Source organism: Leuciscus leuciscus (assembly GCF_965113295.1).
Source record: "Leuciscus leuciscus genome assembly, chromosome: 2".
In the NCBI taxonomy this organism is placed as follows: Eukaryota; Metazoa; Chordata; class Actinopteri; order Cypriniformes; family Leuciscidae; genus Leuciscus; species Leuciscus leuciscus.
In genome coordinates, this window is record NC_138726.1 from 33,704,612 (window position 1) to 33,729,518 (window position 24,907).

The 24,907-nt window shown below is 38.8% G+C and overlaps 1 protein-coding gene across 1 annotated transcript in view; it reads right to left on the reverse strand.

Annotated features, from left to right (window-relative positions):
• The window catches only part of ptprn2 (protein tyrosine phosphatase receptor type N2), a 263,712-nt gene that overhangs the window by 38,946 nt on the left and 199,859 nt on the right, over positions 1–24,907 (reverse strand). The gene's annotated exons all lie outside the window — the stretch shown is intronic.

A 24,907-nucleotide genomic window follows, 5' to 3' on the forward strand; every position in this document is an offset into this window, starting at 1 on the left:
CTACTACACATTGTATAACAGGATGCAAATTCATGAAGCACAACATATTTAATTCAAGCTCTAATTACATATACCACTCCATTTAATCAGATACTGAAATCCCCCATACACTGGCTACACATTGCAGAAAATATTAGCACCTAAATGTGAGGTTTAGTAGTTTCCAAGGATTAGTTTCTACTTTTTGTGATTGTGAGCTTTTGTTGGTGCAGAAATGGTTTGCTTTCCACCCATCAAACGTTGCATGGAGAGTGTGTAGAGAGAGGAGGGCGCATTCAGCTGGAATAGAAACCCCCCTCTCTCCTTCCCTCCATCCCTCTATAGGCTTAGCGCTCTCAATCGAATTACATGAAAAGATCTCTAACATGAAAAGCTGACTCTGAAAAGAAAATTGTGCTTGGCTAAATAATGTCCGCAATTAATTATAACTAAATAGAATACATGCATTAGGCAGTTGAGCAAGGGACTGGAAAATGGATCAAAAAAGGAGAAGATATTAAAGAAAAAACAAAAATGATGTCCTGAGGTAGTTTAGTTAAATGCAAGTTACAGTGTATATGAAATTTATGACGACTACCAAAATGAAACCTAAAGTATATTTGTGAAGTATACAGTATATATATATATATATATATGTATATATATACATACATATATATATATATATATATATATATATATATATATATATATATATACACATATATATATATCAAATAAATATGAAACCCCTATGCCAAAGCACAGTTGACAATTCTTTTTTTATCATATGTACAAAGTAGTTGCTTAGCAAAAATGTTTATCATGGTCTAAATATATTATGTTGGTATATATTACAATTAATCAATATAACTGATAACAAAAAATTATAGAAAAAAAAAATCAATGTCATTGAGGAATTATTAGAAAAATAATAACCTGTCAACGACATAACTTCTCTTAATATGAGGACAGAAAAAATGCAAAGCAGACTCAACATGGTATGTTGTAATGTGGAAATCTCTTTTGAAGAAAAATCTGCTGATTATTTCAACTGAAATAATGTCAAATCTTCTCTTCCTGCAACACATCTGGTCTCATAATAGAAAACCCGCAAAGATACACTTTACGTAAAAGCAGAGAAAAAAAAAAATGAGGAAAAAAGAGACAGGGGGGAAAAAGAAAGAAAGGGAGGGAGAGACAGAATCCTTTATGCTTTTATGGTTTTGTTCTTCTGTAGGGAATAAAATTGGACTTGCAAATTTCTGATTCACAGGAGTCTACTGAAAAACAGACAGACAGGTTCAAATCAAGCTTTCTCTTAAAAAAGTACCTTATTTGAACTAAAAATACAAGGAATTCTGGGCATATAAGTCTCTCTACCTAAATGTGTTCCAGTGAAAATATGTTTCATTTAAATATATAAAAGAAAAAGAAAAGAAAAAATTAATTGTTTTAATCTAAATGAGAGATATGAGAAAAAAATGTTGGAGTTGAAAATTATATAGTATATAATATAATATAGATAAACATAAATCAAAAAAAAAAAAAAAAAAAAAAAAAAAAAAAATCAAAAAAAAAACAGGGAAAAGCAAGACATTGCAAACAAAAAGAAGAAAAATGTTACTGGGTGAAATGTGTTCCTGAATTAATGGGTGTGTTTCCAGGGTCATCGGATATTGCTTATCCACAGATTCAGCTAATCAATCTCTTGACTGAAACTTTACCAAACTGACAACATATTAATCTTAATGTTTCTCTTTATATTAAGTGATAAAATAACAACATTTGTAAAGCAGTGAATCAGTGTCAATACAAAATAACACTTGAATCCAGGATTACTGTTCTAATAAATAATAAATAAAAATAAAAATGAACACCTAACACAAAGGCCACTGCCCAATGTACGGCCAGAAAAATTTCACCTACAGACATTTTTTAAATTTTTTACTTTAAGCAATCTATACGTATGGACTTTTTTTAAAATATATATCTTTTTTTTTTTTTAAGATTAACAGGAGGATTTGTATATTTGAGGATGGATAAAATGGAGATGGATTTGGGATGCTCTGGCTGATTTAAATCATTGAGGAAAGGGTTGGGTGGAGGAGACCGTGATGGGTGAAAAGTTGAGACAAGGGCCGCCCAGATATCCTTTAACTTTTACACACATTAATCTCTCAACCTTAAAATCATTCATCCACTCAAAACTCAGCTCTGTATCTTTAAAATATGTTGAAACTAAATCAATTTGAAAAATAACATAAACATCATGCACACGTATGAGACAAATGAAAAGCAACAGTCATTGTGTTTTGAAATACAAGTTCTATTATAATTTTTAAAACTCTTAAAAAAAAGACTATAATTTGTATTAGGTGAGAAAAATATTTCTGTTTCACTATTTATAAGAAGATCGTCTAAATTGCAGCATGTATGGGGAATACTATTGGAAAAATAATCCAAAATGAATTTGTATATCAGGGAATATATGTAGCCTAATGCATTATGGCTTTAAAAATATCTTACATTTCACTTAAGTTAACTTTCCATGTAAATTAGAGATTAGACTTAAAAATATTTACATTAAACACGTCAGACATTAAAGCTGAATATGTAGAATACGCATTTAATGAATCTATGATCACTGCAATTTGTTAAAGAATAAAACATTATTGCCCTACATTTCGTTCTTTAGCTCGTTTATGGAACATTTATTAAAAATATAATGATCAGAGACAGGCTAAATGAAATAATGAATAGTCCTTGTAAATAATCCCAAATTGTGAGAGAAGTTTTTCTTCATTTATCAACCCATCTAGGCTACCTAACGCATCTTTCTTCTTCTTATTTATTTTTTTGGCTCAGAGTCATATGCAACTTGCGAAGACCCATGCAGACGAAACACACCGCTTTCAATGCGATCGATTTCCCACAAACGACCAGCTAAACACCGATTCCTCCCTCTAAAAAAAAAAATTAACCGAATGTTGCTTCTGTTAGTATCTGTGCCATCTGCACAGCGCTTACCACCACTCTATATTGACTCACGACCCATATCAATTACATAACATCTGCAAACCATCTTGGCCATAAAATCGCAAACTATGCACGCGCTTCTATCAGCAGAAGCGTTTCAAATGAAAAGCACGATGAAATTTGCCATGCTGTAGCACCGCCATGTAGCAAGTCTTGCAGGACAGTGTCACTCTCATTATCAGTCCAGATGCATCCGGATGCGCAATAAGTTTTAGGTGACGCTTAATGGCGCGTTCACAGACTCGTTACATTAATTTACCCGACCACTATACACGTGCATCAGACATACAGACAGGTGCAAGTCCAGATAGATAGTTACCTTGTTCCATTTTCTACCAGCGCGCGACGGATGCTTTTCAAGATCCTATTCCGCCTTTCTACATCAGATGTCCGGCTTGGCGACTGCAGCTTCCTTTCTCAATCCCGCTAGCTAAGAAAAGTTTTTCACCTCCGCGTTCGCGTCCACCTCAACAAAAGACCGTCACTGTTCACAGTGTTTTTAGAAGAGTTGAAAAAATAAATAAATAAATAAAAGAGTTTGAAAGATAAAGACGGGAGCGGGAGAAAAAGGCGAGCCAAATCGCCCGACACATTTCCTAAAGACTTATAAGAAGCTGCAGTGGGTTGTCTTGTCCTTTGAATGATCATGTGCGCCTGAAAAGCTGGGTTTTTTTCACGGAGCCCCTCCTTATATTCAGCGAGACTCGAGTCGCTGTCTGTAGCACATGTCACATCCACTGGTTGCTATAGCGATGCCTCCACATGTTGCCCACAGCTCGAGGGGCGCTAATCAGCGCGCGCGGGGTAGAGAGGGCAGCTTGAATGGACGGAGAGCTTGTCACTCATTTGTTCAACTATTCGGGATTTCTGTGCCTGCTGAATTCCTCGCGCTTGGATTTTCCCTAAGCTTTCTCCCACGTCTTTAACCCGTTATATCGCAATCAAAACGAACTAATGTTGCAACGCCCACCACCAACTACTTCGTACGAGCCAGACAGAGAAGGGCGCTTCACTGACCACTGTATCGACCCGTCGTTTTAGGACTGACTTCAAAGAATATAAATCAATTACAATTCAAACATCGTCTTGCATATTAAATAATTAAAAATAAAATGTAACACACACATGCATTGCACAATACTAAGACTAGATCATATTTGACATATGAGCATTTCCCCGTTACATAAAATGCCTGGTTGCCTCCCTCTTCAACTAAATATCTAATCATTTATTTCCTTGCAATTTTTTTTTGCATAATTGTATTGAAATAATACCTTAAAAAAAATGTATGCTTAAAAATATAAATAACCGCATACTAATAAATAAATAATATAATTCTAGTTTTGATGGTCGACAAAATAGGGCAAGGAAAAAGACTTTATGATCAGTGAGATGGAGCCCATGTAGTGAAGTAGTGACTAAAGCTGCAAAAAGAGGAATTTATTTTGTTCTTATTTAAAAAAATATCACAATTTTCGGGGACTATTGTGAGGTTTGAGGAGGGCAACAGCTGCAGCGAGCAGAGAGGGATTACCAAGTCTAACGAAGAGAATGGGGGGGGGGGGGGTTTGACTGTTTCTGTGTGTGTAAGAGAGAGAGAAAGAGAAAGCAATGCAAGAACTCAGAGAGGGAGAGTGTGTAAGAGCTACACAACATGTGCCCGTGAGGTGTAAGTGGCTGTATTTGTGTGTGTATGTGTGTGTGTGTGTGTGTTTGTGTGCTGAAGGAACTGGGGGTGGGGTCCCGTCAAATGCAGATGACGAGCCTGCGGAGGGGTCTTCGGTTTATCTTTGGTTTCAGCTGCACTCCTCCCTCTGTTGTCCCCTGCTTACCCCTCTTTGTCCCACAGCGTGACAGCTGGAGTTGGCAGAAATGAGAGAGTAACAAATAAAGTGGTTCACCCATTCCAGAATCTCAATATCCGATTAACACACCTTAGCGTGAGCACCGGCCAGACATACTTCCACCTTTAACCTCACCTCTCTTCATTTTGCTTTCTTTTCCTTTCTTGCTGTAAGAATGGGCGTGCTGTAGTGAATGACTTGTATACAAAATATGATCTTCGACATGGACAAACAAGCCCAAAACCACAGAATGGCTAGATAAGCACACTAACATTTTTTTCATAATAATTTTTTGTGTATCCACTTTATGACTATGTGCCTATTTTGTCTGTTTCTATGATAAATGCCAGCCAGAATGGTGCATCTGTGTCCTAATATGCATTGAATTATTATTTCACAGCTTCAACCGCTGATGCATCAACCATTTGTGTAATTTCTTAGAGAATAAAATCTGGATGACTAAAAACCTCACTGCCATTTCTGACAACACAAAAAACCTTAATGATATATGAAATTACAGACATTTAATGTCACCCAACAATGCAATATCATTTTTCAACAAGGACATTAACACTAACTTGTAACTGAACCAATAGCTGCAGTGCCACTCAGTACTATATAGAAACAGCATTGCACGCCTTCCGGCTGTAAAGAGTCCTGCGGTGACTGACAAACAATACTGTTCTGATCAATCTAAATCACTGACTGCAGAAGGAGAGAGTGATGTTAAACACGCATCTGGATAGAGGGTGAAGTCAGGCTGCCTAAACCATGCCTCCAACCATACTCACAGACTGAGCCATCTGTCTGTATCTTACCTCAAGTATAACCCTCTGTCTCAAATGTAGATGCTTGATAGTGCAATGTAGGCTTTAGGTGGTCAATTCAGAGTTAAAGGAGTATTTATGAAACTGCTTATTTTCACACTTTTGTTATACTTTTTCTTTGTTTAATGCATTTAACTCTCAAACCCATTAACTTGTCTAACACTACATTTCTCAACAGGGTAATTGATTTTTGATGTTGCTTGAAAATATGTTACAGCTGTACAGTATTTAGTATTAGGTGCCACAAATTACAGTAGCCTACATATTGTACACTCCTAATATTTCATATCTATCATTACCAAGGTTTGTGCACTTAATTTGTGCAAAAAAAGACTTGGGCTAGTCCAACTCAGTCATAATTTGTACAAGATGGCAAAATCATATTAAAAGCATACGATCTAAACCTAAACTTAACCATCATTTTAATAGGAAACAGCTATGAAAATTATATCTTTTCATACAATCCCAAGTTGTATGCCATGCTGTATGAAGTTGCCATGTAGCTGTGTTAGCTGTGACAGTGTAAAGGTGCGGTCTCATTCATACAGTCAGTTTAATGTTATTAAGTTAAATTTCATTTATCATTTATGATTCACCGGAACAATGCATTGTAGACAGACATGGGCAGTATTTCAATTAAATGTATTTTAAATACGTATTTAATTACTTTAGTGTATTTTGTAATTTGTATTTTGCAGGTGTGGAAAAAATTAAATGTAGTTTGTAACAAAATATTTTGAGGAAGAGTATTTAGAGTATTTCAAATACTTAAATACTTAAGAAAAATCACCATATGCTTATCACCATAGTAAATGATTTTGCCATATTTTCGGTCTGATGTTGGCAATGGCAATGTCCAGGTTAGATGCACGAAAATCACGTGACACCCTGTAGACCCTGTAGACACCCTGGCTCCCTCCAAGAAGCGAATGAATTTTGAACACAGGAGAAGTGGCACTGCTCCTCTTAAAAACGGCATTAAGGTAATGACTGCCTTACAACTTCCATTATTCAGAGAAGTGGAACTTGACTTCATTGAGGAATATTGCAGTGTTGAAGCCTATTGCCATTTCGATAGATCGCCTTCAAGGGCAAAATGCATATTTCTATGGTGAGCTTTTACCGACTCTCCAAGCTAAATTACAAGACCTGCAAGCTTCAAACCTGCGGTACTGCTCACACATTTTGCAAGCTACCTTAGCTGGCTTTGAGAGGAGGTTCAGCAACTTCCTGCAACTGAAGACGGATGTAAACGAAGCCATCCTTGCTACAGTAACACATCCGATTTTCAAGCCTACATCAAACACGTTTTGCTATTAAGGGCAGCCTACCACACCATTGATGTGAACTTAGCTATACATGCCATTTAAGTCAGAGGGAGCTATTTCAGGCCCTGTAGAGATTTAGTGAAATGCCCATGCTTTTTTATTTTGCTACTTCGCCATTTTGAATTTACACATTTCTCATATTTGTGTTATTGCTACTATTTGTGTTATTGACCTTTCAGTAATAAAAAAAAAGACTTAAGATTATTGTGGGAGTATTTTTGTATTTTCAAAATACTAATTACTTGTATTTTATTTAAATACATTTTTCACATCAGTATTTTGTATTTTATTGTGTTACATGAGCCAGTATTTGTAGTTTGTAACAAAATAGTTTTTGATGTATTTGTGCCCGCCTCTGATTGTAGACACTTACATTATGTGTTTGCTCCATCCATGCAATAAATGTGCGCCCTTGAATAAGCAGGGTTTTACATCAACTGTTCAGGAAAGGTAATGTCAATGGTATGACCCATTTTATGCAAAACTTTAGTATTTTATCTTATAGAAAATAACGGTGACTTTTCCATGCAATGAAGGTATTTTATTTCATCAGTAGTGACCACGCAATGACTTGGCAGCTTTATAAATGGCTTGAGAGGTTTGACTCAGGACTACTGCTGTCTCGATAGAGAGCTGTCATCTACTCATCTGAATAGCAGTGTCCGTCCTAAGGACAGCTCAAACGTGGGTTGCTCAAAAATGTGTCAATGAGAGCTACGGACAGAGCGTGAGCGCAATCCAGCGAAAGGCGGTAAAGACTGCAGCACGTGTCAGTGAAGGAAAGCAGTGAGGCCGCGAATGGTGAGGCCGTGAATGATGATGCACAATGTCTCCATGAATTAGCGCATGTAGCCATTTAATGTTTATATATTTTAAAGCACTGAATCACTATTGAATATCTTAATTAGATTCATTGCATTTTAAATAGATTTTTGACCGAAATCAACGATTCACGATTCAAAAATACATGTTTGAAGATCGATGCATATGCATCGTCAGGATTTGTAATCGATCCATCGAGAAATCGAGTGAATAGTTACACCCCTAGTAGCGTTGTATGAAGCAAAGTTCACACAGAAGTCACATTCAAATAAAGCAGCTTTCTTTTGAGCAAAGCTGCAAATTAGCGTGACCAACGTGAACCTGATGCTAAATCTGTGCCAGGATGGATGGAGGGAACGAAACATGATGTCACACTTGGGAGCCCCAATCATCTCTGCTTTTTTTGAGAAAAGGCCAATGAAAATTGGCGAGTGGAATTTGCATGTGTCACTCCACCGGACATACAGGTATAAAAGGAGCTGGCTAGCATCCACTCATTCAGGTTTGTGCTGAAGAGCCGAGACAGTGTCCCGGCCATTTCAGTGGGAAGTTCATCGCTGTGGCAGGAAGGACTCCACATCTCATTCCCTTTATCAGGGAACGGAGGTTGCAATAATAAATGAGACATTCCTCTGTCAGTCATTTTTATGTGGTGTTGATGACTGACACTAAGGGTCCCCCAGGGAAAATGGCACAACAGCTAAACCGTGTTATGAGGTTTTGGTGGTCCTTCGTCGCATGCAGGGAAAGAGAGGACAGTACTTACCATGGGAAAAGGATACTTCAGCCAGTCTTCTGACCTTTTCTCTCTTTTTTTTTTTAATTCACAGCTGTGTGGACACAAAGAAGCACAGAGGAAGCGTTCCTTTTTCCATGTGGAAAAAGGAACACTACGGAGATCACATTCTGCCCGAAGGTAGGTTAACACGTGGAGAATACATCACATGGACTTACCCACCGGGAAGTAGCACACTTGTAAAGAAGTCTCTGCAGTAGGTCCTACCTGAAGAGGGAGGAAGTTCTATAAGCACAGTGACTGGCGGAAGAGATGGGTTTAAGTAAACATGCAGGACGCGTAGTAGACGCAGCAATGACAAGGCAGGGTCTGCCTCATCTTAGGGCAGTGCTTGCAATTTTACCACTTAGTCCCTAAAAAGGATAGTGGGAATTTTGGGCATGTAGCCCGTCCATATGCCCCAGGAGCCTCTGAAATTGTTTCAGTGGAACCACTGTTTTTCCCCCAAAAGTCTTCGAGGAGTTCAGCATTGACTGAGCGCGCTCATTCATGTGATGCGGTCGAAGTGACTAAATCCAGCTCCATCCCAAGAAAAGAGATGCTTTGCACTGGGGAGAGCTTGCTCTTTTCCCAGTTGTCCTGAAGCCCCAAACGGCTGAGGTGTCTGAGCACCAGGTCCCTGTGTGCACACAACAAATCTCGAGAGTGAGCTAGGATCAGCCATTCATTCGTTCAGAATGCTAACGTCATCTTCCCTTAATTGGGAAAGGGCAGCCTCTGCAACTTTTGAGGTGGGAGGGACAGCCTGAAAGGAAGGACCTTGTCCTGATATGCCTGACCTTTGAAAGCAGGAAAAATCAAGACATGGAAGTACACATCGTTCAGGTCTATCACCACAAACTAATCCTGTTGGCGAAGGCATGTCTGCGTTAACATCTTGAACGTGAGTTGAATCAAAAGTCAGAGGTCTAAGATTGGTCACAACCCAACACCTTTCTATGGCAAGATGAAGTAACGGCAGTAGAAACCCTTCTTCATCTTGGCTGGAGGTGGAACAAAAAGAAAAGAAAACAAAGAATTCTCCGCCGTGACCTTCGTCGCTTGTAGAGCAAAGTTGGTTGCCGAACACAGTTCCTGCATCAATCCCCAGCTCAGAACTAACCTAGAGCAGATCTTTAAGGGTGTTGGCCTGATATACCTGCAGGATGGCCTTGGCATGCAAGGCGGAAGCAGCCTGTCCAGCAGCACTGTAAGCCTTCGCCGTTAGAGATGAAGAAAATGAGCCCAGAAACCAATCATCTGCGAACACTCGGGACAGGGCAGAGGATTCCACTCCAGGCCAATGTTCGCGGCGGCCCGGGGAAGCATGGTCGCCAACTCAGCATCGAAACTTGATAATTCATCCTCATCTGGAGCCCCAAATGAGTAATCAGCTGCGCCATTTGATGCAATGCTGAACTCAACCCGGGAGCTCCACCGGGCGCAATTTGCAAGACGAGGAATAGGAGGTCCATGGGGATTTACCCAGGGGAAAAGCTCCCATTGTTGCACTCAGATTGCCCTAAACGCTAGCCACCGTAGCCCTGTGCATTGCAGAAGGACCGTGACAGGAGCAGCTGAGGTGACTCCTTTTTAGGGCTGGACCCGAATATTCGTTCGGTGGGTTGGTATTCGATTTGAAAATTTGACATCCGAATATTCGTTTTTTTTGTTTCGTTTTTTTGCACACCTGGGATCCCCCGCGAAACGGTTCTCATTCGCGCTTGAATAAGGCCGGCGACATACTGGCTGAGTGGCGTGAGCGTCTCAGCTGCGTGGTGTCCGTTTTTATTTCGACTCCCATGTTAACAGGTTGGAGTTTGCATACTGCCTGCGTGAGACACGCATCTCAGGCGCGGCTCGAGCCACGCGGAAAACGCGTGCATGCTAGAAATAGAACCGACGCCTAAAAGTGTTCCAGCAACGGGAGTGTTCTCTGGCTACAGCGCAGAACAGCGGAGTTTGTATGGACCGAAGTGCATGCCTGAGCTTGTGTTTTGGGTTAAGCTGCGTTGCTTTGACATTGTGGAAACAAATAGAAACAAAACGTATTAGCCTTTTTACCCATTATTATCAATCTAAATTAATCTCGTTTTTCATTTAACTTAAAGGACAACTCCAGTGAAAAATGAACCTTGGGGTAATTAACACATGGTTACCGAGTCGATCGTTCCCTGGGGTGCGTTTTCATGATAATCGAATATAAAGTGTTTTATCTCTAAAAACAGATTAGCTCATAACACTAGTATATGGGGCACAGAATGAGGAAAAACAAATCGCAAGTTAATACCACTAACAAGGCTCAAAATAGCCTCACACTAACACGGTAGCATAATGAGGGTCCCTACATACAAACCGAAGCATTGAGAACTTTGTAAGTGTACAGACAGTTTAATAAGAAGATACTTTATAAAGCCAGTACATTACGCATTTACAGGCAGGATCCATCTTGGAAAACAGTATCGACTAGTCGAGCCACGAACGCCCTGCTACATTAGATTTCACAAACGTAATTCCTATCGACCAGCTCACGTAGCAGGGCGTTCGTGGCTCGATTAATCGAGTCTGTTTTCCAAGATGCCCGCTGCCTGTAAACGCGTAATGTACTGTCTTTATAAAGTATCTTCTTATTAAACTGTCTGTACACTTACAAAGTTCTCAATGCTTCGGTTTGCAAATTACTGACATATAAGCCCTGCCCGCGTGAGGTGCGCCGCTTCCCGCTCGCGCTGTTCTGTAGTTTATTAAAAGTTTATTAATTCTGAATGTGTCGCGTCTCGCGTGTCCATCTGTATTGCACCAAATGCGACACTGCACTCCCTTGTGAAGTCGATTGGATGAACGGTTCTCGAAATAATAAAAATGCAAACGGACATACCGACACATAGAGATTCCTGCCTTTATTAGAGAGAAGAATATGTTCAGCCCCCTCTCTCCGAAGCTTCAAATATTCGATGTTCATTACTACCGAAGCTTCGAAGCTCAAAAAATGGTATTCGGACCAGCCCTACTCCTTTTACTATAAAAGAGAGTTGTGATCGGAACGTTTCCATGGTCATGTTCTCGCAGTGAGGACATGAACAATCTACGAACACTGTCTCGGCGTGTGTGTGACCCAAACACGAGACAAAGATTCTGGCAGTCCGAGGATGAGCGATATCGATATACCCAGAGACATTCAGGCAGAGATGTATCTTTAAAAAGATGCTCTCTGTCTGTGTTTGCTCTTTTAGAGGAAGCTTGCTTTTTCAGATCGCTGCACAGCACTGCCCACAAGGCTATTTCTCCTACATAACAGCTTTTATTTTTTGTTCTTTTGTCTTTGGGTTGTTATATTTCTCACAGAAAACTGCTAGTTCTAAATCAGATAAGCACAGTAGCACAGTAAAGATTACATTTATATGAATGCATTAGTGAAAGAGCGATTTCATGTGAATTAATTCTACCTGGCAGCGTCTCTCTACTAATAGTGAAGCTGTGGGTTTTAGTTACTAAAAAATATATGCTAGCCTAGATCTTTTCAGTTTCTAAGCTATTTTACTGATAAATCACAGAACAGTGTTGACAATACATTTATGCACTACTGAATGATTCTGTGTGCATGCGAGCTACTGTCTGTATGTTTGTGCGTTACAATGCAGCAGCGCATTAGTTTAGAACAGCGATTAACTTACATGTACAATAATCTGTTTAAAACGTGCGTTCACCCAATACATTTTGAGCATCCAGATGGTATAATCAAACATATCTTGTGGAGTGCTCTCGGAGTAGACATTTATTTGTCATTTTAACTGCTGGAAATGGAGTGTAGAAGTGGAAAGATTTCCTGTCCTGTTGGGTACTCTATGGGTCATGATCAGCGAATAGTTGACATCAAGCTTGAAGTGTCATGGCAGAGCATTAAAGCCGACTAGTCGCAACCCCCAATAGATTACACTTCACTCGGCTCCGAAAAACAAATCTGAATGAGTAGTGCATGCCTGCTCCTTTTATACCTCTATGTCCAGGGGAGTGGCGCAGGCAAATTCCCATTCGGCAATTTTATTTGGCCTTTTCTCAAAGTGGGCTACCAAGTATGACCCCACTGTCAGTCAGCCAATTTTGGTGCAAAAAAAATCCGCCCAAACAACGGTAATTGTGACCGCGTTTTAAGAAAAAGTAGCCCAATCAATCAACTATTTGACTCAGCATTATGTGAAAGACTGAGAAAACAAGCATTTGCTTAATAAATATCCTGTCTGTCAGAGCATTTTAACACTTTGCATTTTTGGCAAGTTTAGAACATGAATTCACTTCACCACTGAGAGCTAACATCAGGATGTTGTGTGACATTTTCAGGGTATTTTGGAGTGAATTAACTTTACATTCCCTTCATGGATGAAAGAGATTTGGTGGAGGGGAGAAGATGGGAAAAAAAACAACCCGCCTCTAATCCACACTGAACACTGCTGCACTAATTGGCGAGCGCTAACATTTGGCTCGCTATGTCTCATACATATATAAGGCTTAAAGGACTAATTTAGGGAGAGATATGTGTCGGCCATGTCGCTGCAGTCTTTGCCGTAGATTAGCTTGTTAAAATAAGCTCCCTCATTGTCTGAATCTAGGCTAGAGCTAGACCCATGCCAAGCGGTTCAAAGCCATGAACAAGCTAGCGATCAAGGTAAATGCTACGCTTGTCATCTTGTGTATACGGACTCAGCATGATCAAAACCCAACAACACATACACCAGCTGACTTTGCTTCAAAATAACATTGAAAAGCAAACCAATAAAGAAAATCAAACCATGAGGCGACACAGTTACTAAGAATAATACTTCATGGAATATGAAGAGTTGGATGCCAAATAAATTTTGACGCTCATTCTGCTGTTTAACACAGCATACGCATAAGATACATTTGGACGCATGATTTAAGTGAAGAAACAATTGACAATCCTTATAAATCTTGGTATTGACTGGTACCACTGTGAAAACATCTATTCAACAAATTTTACTACTTTATGCAGAGTCATAAAAAACCCTCTAAGCTGCACAATTACTGTTCCACGCTGCTGCTGATCTGGTGGAAAATGCTGACTCAAGGTTCAGTCCACCTTACTTGGAGCTACTCGGGCCAGGGCCAACAATTAAAGTATTCCCTTAATGCCCATATCAATACTTCTGATAGGCTCCCTTTAAAGTTTAAGAGTTATGGATTTCATTAGGAACACTGTACTCTCAGGGCCTTTAGCCATGGTTATTATGTTGGACTCTATTAGCAGTTCTTGCGTTTTAAAGGACATACTTGGAAGCCACTTTAAAATGAGATATGACAAAACCTAATGATGGAATTGCAGCACATTTAGGCATTTGAGACATTTTATACATTGGATGGAAGGTTATGATGAATCTGCTCAAATGCTGCTCAAATATGTATAATCAATTTTGTGTTATTTATTATTGGTTCATTTATGAAATGACTGAGCTAAATATACACAGAGAGAAAAAAAAAAAGAGTTGTTACTTAATCATATGACCACACTCTCTAATTTGTGCCCTACTTTTAACGTTTCGTTTAAGACACAATTTGTAATTGATAAACACCACTTTAAACCTAAGCATTATTTTTGAGGTCAAAGAAACCCCTTGAGCAGAATCAGGAGAGAAGCTTATTGCTGAAGGTGTCTTATGCCACCACTAAAAGTCTGTCCGATGCAGTAATTACAGACTGCTGCTCCACTACTGCCTTTTAAACCTCAAAAGACCAGTGAACCAAGCACTGTGATCTTCCTGCTGAAGAATTTGGAGAGTTTGGTCTGTCCCTTTCACAGAACTTATTTTTTACTGACATTTTGTTGCTACAGATGAGATGTCTTCACTGAATGTGTCAAGTCCTGCAGTTATGTTAAAAGCAATCGCTGAAAGTCTAAAAGTGTAGAAAGAATGATTACCACAATGTCATTGTTGATAAGTCAAGAGATGTGAGTGGCTATGACGCAAAAAATGTATTGCCCTTAAAAGCTATTTCACTCACAATAAGATGATGGTTAGAATATACTATAATCTTGACTCATTTTACATTTGTACAAAGCTAAAAAGCATTATTTGCCTAAAGTATCCACTGGGTAAATCTGGCACGTATAAATCACATTGATAAATGTGTTTTGTCTCTGACAAATAAAGTCATATTTACAAAATTGAAACATGGCCAGTAAATGAACACCCCTTTTAATTAACAGGTTTGGGCTAGTCCAGTATGTCCAGTTAAGACAAATCTTAATGTGTGTATGTATGTATGTGTGTGTGTGTGTGTGCATATACAGTAATGTAATTTTTTTAAATAATAAGTCATCATTAAGTATCCTACTTTACCGGTATTCGCTAAAATAGTGCAATCATATATTCTGATTTCTAAATATGTAATGTCACTTTTTAATTTCTCTAAGCATGTGCTCTATATCTTGCAATCCTAGTCCACATTCACATAGAAACTGCCAGCCAAACTAATAGATATCTCAAAGGTCAATCATCTCCTGAAGCTGAATCCTGAAATGATCTGCAAAGAGCTCAAAGATCCCAAGATCTCTCCATTAAAATCTCTGTATAATCTGCTGCACTGTAATAAACTAGGACCTTGTGTTGGAGCAGAGCTTGTATCTATAGGTCCAATACCACATATATTTAACAACCTTAGAAAGAGTTGAAAGTGATGTTTTTAAGACAGTCCCTGTTGTTTTTTTCTGCTAGGATCATCCCAGGTCTGTAAACTAAGGAATCTGAGACCGCTTCCATTGTTACACCATCACCGCACACATCATTACTCACCATCCATACATCAGTGTCAGATCTGCCACCTTGTTCCTGTATGCAGTCTCATTACTGCTGATTAGGACTCTCATTCACACATGACACCTTGCTTTTCCCCTGATCTGGATAATGGACATTTTTAAAAGCAGCCTGTGACTATAAAGAAAGACAGTGAGAGGTTGAAAATAGCTCTAACAAGAACTGAAGAACTATCAGGCCATCCCTAACACAGTTTATGCCGGTTTATTGGAAACTATTACGAAAAATGTAAAATTCAGAGACAAGAAAACATTCAGAAAAAAACTTTTAGCAGGCAACATGTTGATGTGGGGAACTTATACATTCAAGATATTTAGCAGACACTCTTATCCAGAGTGACTTAAAAGAGCTTTAGCTTCACATTAGATGATTGTGATCAACAGATGGCATGCAGGTAATTTGAAAAGTTATCTGCTAGGATGGATGTGCTTTTGTACAAATACAAAGAAGTCCAATTGTACTAGTACAATAAACCTAATCCATGTCATTATATTTTTGTGTGATGGTTCACAGCCCTGTATTGTGGCTTTAATTTGTTTCCTTTTAAAAATGTTTTTTGGCCCTTGTCTTGTATACTGATCCATCTAGGAATTGAAAGTTCTGCTGAGATCCTTTAATCAGTTATGCATGTCTCTGTTAAATTATGGCTTTTGATTATGGCAATGGCCTGATTTTCATTAGGATACAGATATGATACACTATTTTGTAGATTGTATTATCCACATACTCTTTCATGAATCCATAAAGTGACCCAATTATGCTATTTTAAAGGCTCCTAATTTTGTTTTGGAGGTCTCCTTAAAAAACACTTTCATTTTCTCATAATATACATTGCACATCACCACATTTTTCAGCGATTCTCAAACGACTCGATGGATGAATCAGTCTCTCTAATTAGCTTGCTCTGCTCTGATTGGCCAGATGGCCCAGTCTGTTACGATTGGTCTACAGCTTACAGCGCCTGTCAGAAGCTAACGCCATTACCATAACTGAACGTCCGCTCTGTCCGGATGCTTCCTAAAGCTCAGCGACTGTACACACTGTAAAGACAGTAACAATGACGTCGATTTTACCATATCAATCTGAGTGCGAGTCTCAGTGATACGCTACTCAGTTTGAGGTACATTATGAGATGTTGCAGTTGGTCATTCCTCACCATCAGCATTAACAAGAGTATGTCCATCAACAAACCGTATCAATAACGGTGCATATGTTCATCCAGCACTAACGTGAATGACTGATGTAACAAACGTTTGTAAACCATCCTTTATCATTACTCAAAGTAGTAAGAACGACAAACAATCTGCATTAATAGACACAGTTTTAGGTAATAGAGGCCCACAGCTGCTTAGCAGACGTATTTCAGTAAGATAACGAGAGTTAGCCAGTTAGCCGGAAACTTACACAATATAAACACAAAACTAAGTATTTTGAACAGCCGGTAGAATATATATACATCAATAATTAATCATACTTACAGGTTGTGATTCTGAGGAGCAAGCTGGTCTAAATAAACTGGGTACTGACCTATATTTCAAGAGCAAGCGTTTTGCGAATCCTGCATTAAACTCTTTTTTGATTTTTGATTTTGAGAAGCAGTTGTCAGTAAAATGACTTGCTGTGGCTGGCCAAGTTGTTTGTGGGTGGACAACGTACAACATAGGCAGACATTATGTAAACATAGAACCGTAAAGCAGTAGGATGCGAAAGAAAAACGACTCATAAAGGCGGTTCAGAGTTGATTCTATCGTACACTTTCGACTTTACAATTTTGCAGAACGTTTACATTCACAAACAGCTATATTACACACTGCATGAAAGGGAATATTCGAACCATAATAGGGGCACTTTAATAAATCTTAAATCAGAAGCTGTGGATCACTGCTCCACTTTTGCTAACCGGTTTTGTACAATATTATGTGTGGATGCCTCTTTAATGCTGCAGTGTTCACCATCATGCACAAAACAACCTCCATATGCATTTTTTACTTGTTTTCTGAGGATGCTTGTAAAACTCTAAAACAGTGGCTTTACTGCAATACACTTTCTTCACACTAAAACTAGATTTTAAAGGATAGAAGCATGCACACTACCTTATGCGAGAGTTGAAAGGAAATGACAGGTTTGTCTGTGATATTTTATGTCACCCTGAAATATCAATGGCTTTGTCAGATGGTAGCTTGAAGCCATTCCTCAAATGTACGTCCCCTGCAGTGAATACAGATTATGAGATACATGAACAATTATTTTATATATGACCATTTCTAATTCACTTAGTGAATAAATGTAAATGGACAGTATTTCTAACATGGCAATTCCTCAATCATAGTGATCATTACTGGTAGTGCATTAGTTTTGTATGAGTCCTTCAATTGTCCTCAGTGCAAAAAGATGAGTCATGAACAACAATCACTAAAAAACAAACAAACAATAAAAAAAAAAACAGTCATGGATCTTACAGATAATGAGACAGTATTAAGAATCAAGCGTATGTAAATTTACTTTTTTGTCTTGTGAACTACACGTAAACATCTGCTATTTGAAGTAGATTATTCAGGCCATTCCTAAACATGCATAAAACATGCCATTTTTATGATCCCTAATTTTGCAGATTTTGCATATATGTAAATGTATGACCACAACTATCTACAATTTGTAAATTACAACATTTACAATAGGTAATTTTAATTGTTAAATGTGATATATACAGTATATATATATATAGCAAACTATAATGCCTTGTAGAGCATTGTAGTGCATTTTTTATACGGTCTATGTATTTGAAGAGTTTTGACACTGCAAATACAGCCTCCATTACAACCTAAAGTACTTTTTTACACCGCAAACACTCATTATACACATTTCGATTTAACAGATACATGCCACCACAAAACAACACGTCAAAGGGGAGCAAGAGAAACACCAATCACATCAATAGCTGTTGAAGTTGACGGCTGCCGGTGCCACATGCTCTGAATTCTCCCAAAATGTTTACTTCGTTGTCATTTCATTTGTCTCCACCACCCACTGCCTTCCTCAACCACAGACTTACAAAGCACGCGTTACTGACTTAAAGAGAGGACAGCCATTAAGGAAAGAGCCATTACACAGAAGAAATGCAAAAAAGAGAAGAAAAAAGACAACATAATGGTCACATAAATTCTCATTAGCATCTTCATTACTACAGCACAACCAGTGGAAGAAAACATTTTTCCTCGGCCTAGTCATTGCCATGACAACATGACTGAAACACAGCTTGACGACTATCCTCGACACGGGTTGCCTGCCTATCAATCTACATGCAACTTTCTTGGGAAGTTAGATGGACACATGTAAAACCTTCTCCCCTTGAGTCTGAAGAGTAAGAGATGGTCAAGAGCATGGAATAGAGCCAGGCCAGTTTGATCCATCCCCTCACAATTCCTCCTAACAGGCCAACGCAGAGACCTGACTTGTTGCCAATCACTTTTTGATTTCAACGCTTAATTACTGCTAGTCTAACACAGTGTCACAACTGCTAATGATGCTATGGAGCCTGGGTTTCTCCCTCAGTTCACTCCAGCAGACCTCGACCAGAGCTAACAGTGTCTTAAGTTCACATGAAAGCTGTTCTCTTTTTGCCTCAAGGCAAAAAACCGAGCTCAACTCAAGCTCTGGTGAATGTGTAATGAAGCCTATGCCCATGCCCATGAATTGCTATGAGGAACTGTCTGTTTTTATTTTTCCTCTGCTTAGTTCTACCACCAGACACAACATTAGAGGAGTCAGATAGTCAGCAGGTGTTGGTTATGGAGGTTTACAGCACATTAACCATAGCTAAACTGTACTGAAACAGAATCCTTGACAGTTACGAGAGACTGCAGACAGATTCACAGGACATCAAGCAAAATATATGTATATCAGAGCACGCGCTGAGCAGACACCACAGACAATCAGCGACATATTCGTTTAGCGCACATTATCACTTCATTACTTTTAATGATCAGCTCATGTTGAGGGGGGTTTAAAAGCCTTGATTATTTTGCAGTGTTTCCACAATCTGCATTTGTATTAGCACCTCATTTAAACTGAATAACCTTGATGAAAGACATACTGTGGAGAAAAACATTGCGCCAATCATATGCAAAAGCATGAATGGGACAGACATGCAATAAAAAGGAAAGGTTAGGATGACTATTTCCATGTCGCCAGAAAAACCAGACATATGAGAAAAAATAAATGTGATATTGGCATACACTATATTTAAAAATGTCAGAGTTAAAAAGGAAAAGAACATGTATAATAAAGAGCTGATAATGAAAATAAATGCACTGATTTGGTTTATAAAAAGTTGTTGATGAACGAAAGTATCTATGCAGAGCACACTATTCTTAGCATATATTTTTCTTAGCATTCTTCTGGATAAGTTTCTACTCCTCAGCATGCCAGATTTGTTAGAAGAACTCAATGTTGTACAGCCCTACTACGCTTAATATTCACATATTTTAAGTTTTAATGAATCATTTATGTGTGTTGCATAACCCAAATCAAAGCACCTGTCTTTTGCTATAGCATGGACAGCAATCTGTGAAAATCACCAACTGCTAACATATTCACAACACCATGATATAGCTACTCTGTCTCAACTGAAGTCAGTGTATTTTAAATGTCTGTGGTATTACAGCAAGTCTCTAAAAGTGTTCTGCTGATAGACTCACAAAGTGACGCCTGCCGCGAGAAACAGCAGTCGCCCACTCACTGGGCTTCAGACCTGCTCTGCTTCTGACCCCACCAGTGCTTTACCATGTGACATGTCCCACAAAATGGCACTGAGAGGGAGACCCTGCCAGGCTGACATTTAAACCCCAGCATTGTACCCAGCTGTGACCCCGCACCACCATCCCTCACTGCCTGAGGGTGCTTGCTCTGTCTCTGTGTCTCTCTCTCACTCTCTTTTCAAAACACACACACACACACACACACACACACACACACACACACACACACACACACACACACACACACACACACACACACACAAATGAGATGACACGCTGAGAGGAAAGCAAGACTAGACTAACATATGGCAGTAGCTGATCATTCAAAACAGTAGACTGTTATATACTGATCATTTAACTCATTTGAATGGGACTGGTTTATGGGATACAAATTAGTTCACAGACTGTTAAGGAGTAACTAACTAAAGGTAGTGACATTACTAACATAATTCTTTTTGTAGCATGACAATAGTTTCATATGTGTAACTATTTTAGTGATTTAGTAAATGTATCCAGGAAGCTGCAGTGTAACATGACCAAATACTACATGGTTGTTTTTAATGTCTGAATAATCAAAAAAACAAGGCTAAACAGTAGTGACTCAGAAATGTAGCAATGGGTTGTTGTAGTGGATCAATTCACCCTAAATGTTCAAAAATCATTCAGTGATTTGAATCCCTGTACTGTTATGCCCAGTTATGCAAGGTGTTATGTGGATCTGCTCAAGTTTGATACTGTCACCCTAGTTTAACTATTTAATTCATTTGTGACACTTAAGACTGTCACAGCTAGGGATGGGACGATTACCGGTTTCACTATAAACCACGATAAAATTTACTGACGGTTAGTAGTATCGTTTAAAATTGAATTAGCCTATCATTAAAACCATGTTTGATTATCGCGATTTTAATAACTCACTGTAAATCATGTCCAGCCAGCAACAGGCTGGCGCAGTGCGCAATGTTGTTGGTTTTTTATTCGAGAAGGAATGGCGGAAGGCAGATCGATGTTTTAAATCTTACCCGTTTATAAATTAATTTTGTAACGTTACAGCGTACAAAACAATCGTCCAGACAAGATGATCACAAAAATATTATCAAACTCAGTAAACAATAAATCAACTCTGATTTCATTTTCAATACAATCGAAAACGGAGAAGCAAGACGGCAAGTTGTATTTGAATGAAACGAGAGATCGCGTGCGCGTCCGTTGTGATACATGTGCGCTGTGTTATAATGCGTTGTTATTGACGACGGTCATTTTAAGGAAGGAAATGCCACAGAATATAATCTTGCTTAAAAAAGTCCATAGAGCTGCTTGTTTTATTTGTTGTTTGTTGATTTTCAAATATAAAACTTGTTGAAATGTTTTCAGTGTGTGCATCAGTTATTTTTGAACACTTTCATCTCGTTTTAACAAAACCGTGATAATATTGATAACGGCAAAGCTCAATTTTCACCAGCCATTGCTGTGACTATGGGACGGTATGAAAATTTTATATAACGATAATAGTGACCAAAATTATCGTGATATGAAATTTTCATACCGACCCATCCACTGATCTATATAATGACTGGATAGCTGATGACGTTCTAAACTGCCAGTAGGCAGTGAAGCAACCGGAAGTGTTCGAGCGGCCATCTTACGATTCCCTACCAGCAGAGGGCTCCAACGGCCGCTATACAGAGATTGGTAGCTCCGACGGCACTTTTAAGATGACCCGCTGTGCAGCATACAAGTGTAAAACGACGTTCACAAAAGGATGTAGAAAAACTGCCCATAGGTTGTAATTCAAGCACTGTAAGTAGTCATTTATATGCAAAATTGTCGCTATGTCCGTGTTGTTCTCTCCGAGGCAAGAGTAATTAGTGTATGTGCAGGTATGCATATATATGTAATTATGTATATATGTATATATATGTATGTGTAATTGTGTATGTATGTATACAGTGTGTACGTGTATGCGTATATATATATATTATATTATGTGTATTGTATATCATGTATGTATGTAGGTATGTATGCATGTTTGCATGTATGTATGTGCGTATGTAGGCTATGTATGTATGTATGTGCATTTGCGCGCATGTATATGGATGTGTATGTGTATATGGGAATATAGGTTCATATATTTTTATTTTTATATATTTCTATCTTTTTTACTATGCTGCTATCTGGAGAGGACTGCTCCAACACTTTTGTAGGCTATCGCATACAATGACAATAAAGATCTATCTATCTAATGCTGCTGCTTCTTCAAAAAACAACGATAAAACAGTCAACAGTAGCCTTTAAGAAACCTTTCCCTTAAAATCACAATTAAGTGTCCAATAGCGACACCATTTGACAGCTTCAAAACAGCTTCGTGCAGAGTCCGTTTACCGTTACATTAACCCATTATGCATTTCCTGAACATGTACTTGCTAAACAAACACTTTATATGAACAAACTACTAATCTATAAAACACAATCGGTCTTCCGACTTTTTACTATTGTGTCAATTGATGTTGATATGCGCGAGGGAGAGAGAGCCAACAGCGCTCGTGTTGTTTGAAGGCGGTGAGAGTGCGCGCGCGCGGCCGGGGCTCTCTCTCTCTGCTCGTTCTTATGCGCCCTGTCCACTGATCTAAATAATTCGTTGTTACGACGACTTATGTTCCCTCGTTTTAATAAATTGTGGACACGTTGAACTAATTCCCTCCCTCATTTTGATTGAACGAATTACAACGTGGCCACAATAGCCTATAGTAAAACAAGGGAACAAAACGTGCTGAGGTATTTTTAATTCGTGGCCACGAAACAATATTCGCCTGAATATTCACCAATTCACAAAAATATTGGTCTTTACCATTCACTATTTAATTAATAGTATCAAACTGTTTTTCTTACCTGTGAAGATAGCTCTTCAGTGAAGGCCGACTAGTGTTCTCGTACAGCTTTTTATTCCTTTTGCAAAGAAATAGCCGTTTTTTAATAAGCAGGAAAAATGTCCGACTTTAAACAAATACCCATTTAAATGCTTAGGATGTTTGCGTTGTGAGAATGTACAGGGAGACTTTAGATTTTAAAACTGTCTCTCGTTAGGCAATGTTTTTTTCAGTCAAATCATAGGGAATCCCAATATGGCGGCGCGGTGGCTTCACTGTTTATGAGGTCATGAGCTATCCAGTCATTCTATATAGATCAGTGGTCCCATCCCTAGTCACAGCAATGGCTGGTGAAAATTTAGCTTTACCATTACATTTTAAAGTATATTCAAATAGCCTACTATAGACAGACGTTATTTTAAACTGTAATAATATTTCACAATATTACTGTTTTTAATTATATTTTTTTCTGATCAAATAAATGCAGTCTTGAATGGTAGTATATACATATTGCCCCGTTACATTACTTCAATGTAGTTAGATACTTCTTGTTTCTATCTTGTAAGTGTAACTAACTACTTTTACAAAACAGTAGCTTGACAGTATACTTCAAATAATGATTGTAGCTTGCTTGGCAAGATACAGTTTCAAAGTAGCTTTCACAACACTGGTTTTAATTAAGCCAAGGTAAGGAATACAGTTAGCATGTTTCAGGAAAAAATTCCATTATTCTGTTGGATACTTGAGGATAGAATCAACAGAGAGACAGTCTGTTATTGATATAACATGAGGTAATGGTCTTTGTGTTTCAAGGAATAAAATGGTGCCATGAGAGCAATTTGTGGGAGTAATGTCTAATTTGAAGCATTTGTTGTCAGAGCAGCTCTAATGGCATGACAGCAGCAGCATTTACAGTACTTTTAATGTAACTTTAAAATAACACAGAGTAAAAGCTGCAATTGTCATTAAACCACCGGCCTCTCATATATGTCATTGTCAGATGATGTGAAAAGAGTGCAGGGAAGGTCGAAATAGCTGGTTTGAATCCCATCAGCTTAAGGTTGATCTATCCATTACCTTTTAAAACAGAGAAAGAAAAGGGAGGTGTAATGAGGGATAGATGCAGGTGCCCACACGTTACTCACTATTCCCTTTCAACACTCATAAATGAAATAAAAAACCACCTCTCACACTGCTTTGGAAAATGCTTCAGTGGTTGATTGGTGGGGGGGAATGCCTGCACAGACCGCCATCAAAAGCTCTTTCCCTGACCAAAAGGTCAGACCTTGGTAAAAGGTTGCCAGAGTCGCGAGGCTGCCTCTTTTTCCTTGCTTTCAACCATCCTCTGGAGCCCTTGCTCCAGTGAAAGAGGAGAGAGGGAGAATGAGGGAGAGGGAAGAGAGAGAGTCACTCTGTAGCGGCTGCTCCAATATGACATTTCACACAGGGATCCACCACAGCAACCACTGGCATTTAAGTTACTTTTAAAGCAGGCAGACCAGGTTCCTAACAGCATGGCTGTTGTTAGTGGCGGTTGATGTGCCCACTGAAATCTCTATCACAGGCAGCTCAGATGTCGGCACGTTAGGTTGACTCTAAAAATGCAGCATAAACAAAGTTATAACATCCAGGCTTAGACACACACACACACACACACATTATCTGACAGGTTCACACGATCTGAACATTACACACCACATTAGCACTCCGGCACCTCGTTAACACACAGCCTCTTTGCACAGGAAGTTAGGATGCCCTCCATCTGTTGCGAGTGTAGGTGTTTATGATGTCAGTTTGTGTTGCGAATAATGCAGCTAAGCTTTGAAGAAACAAGCAACAGGA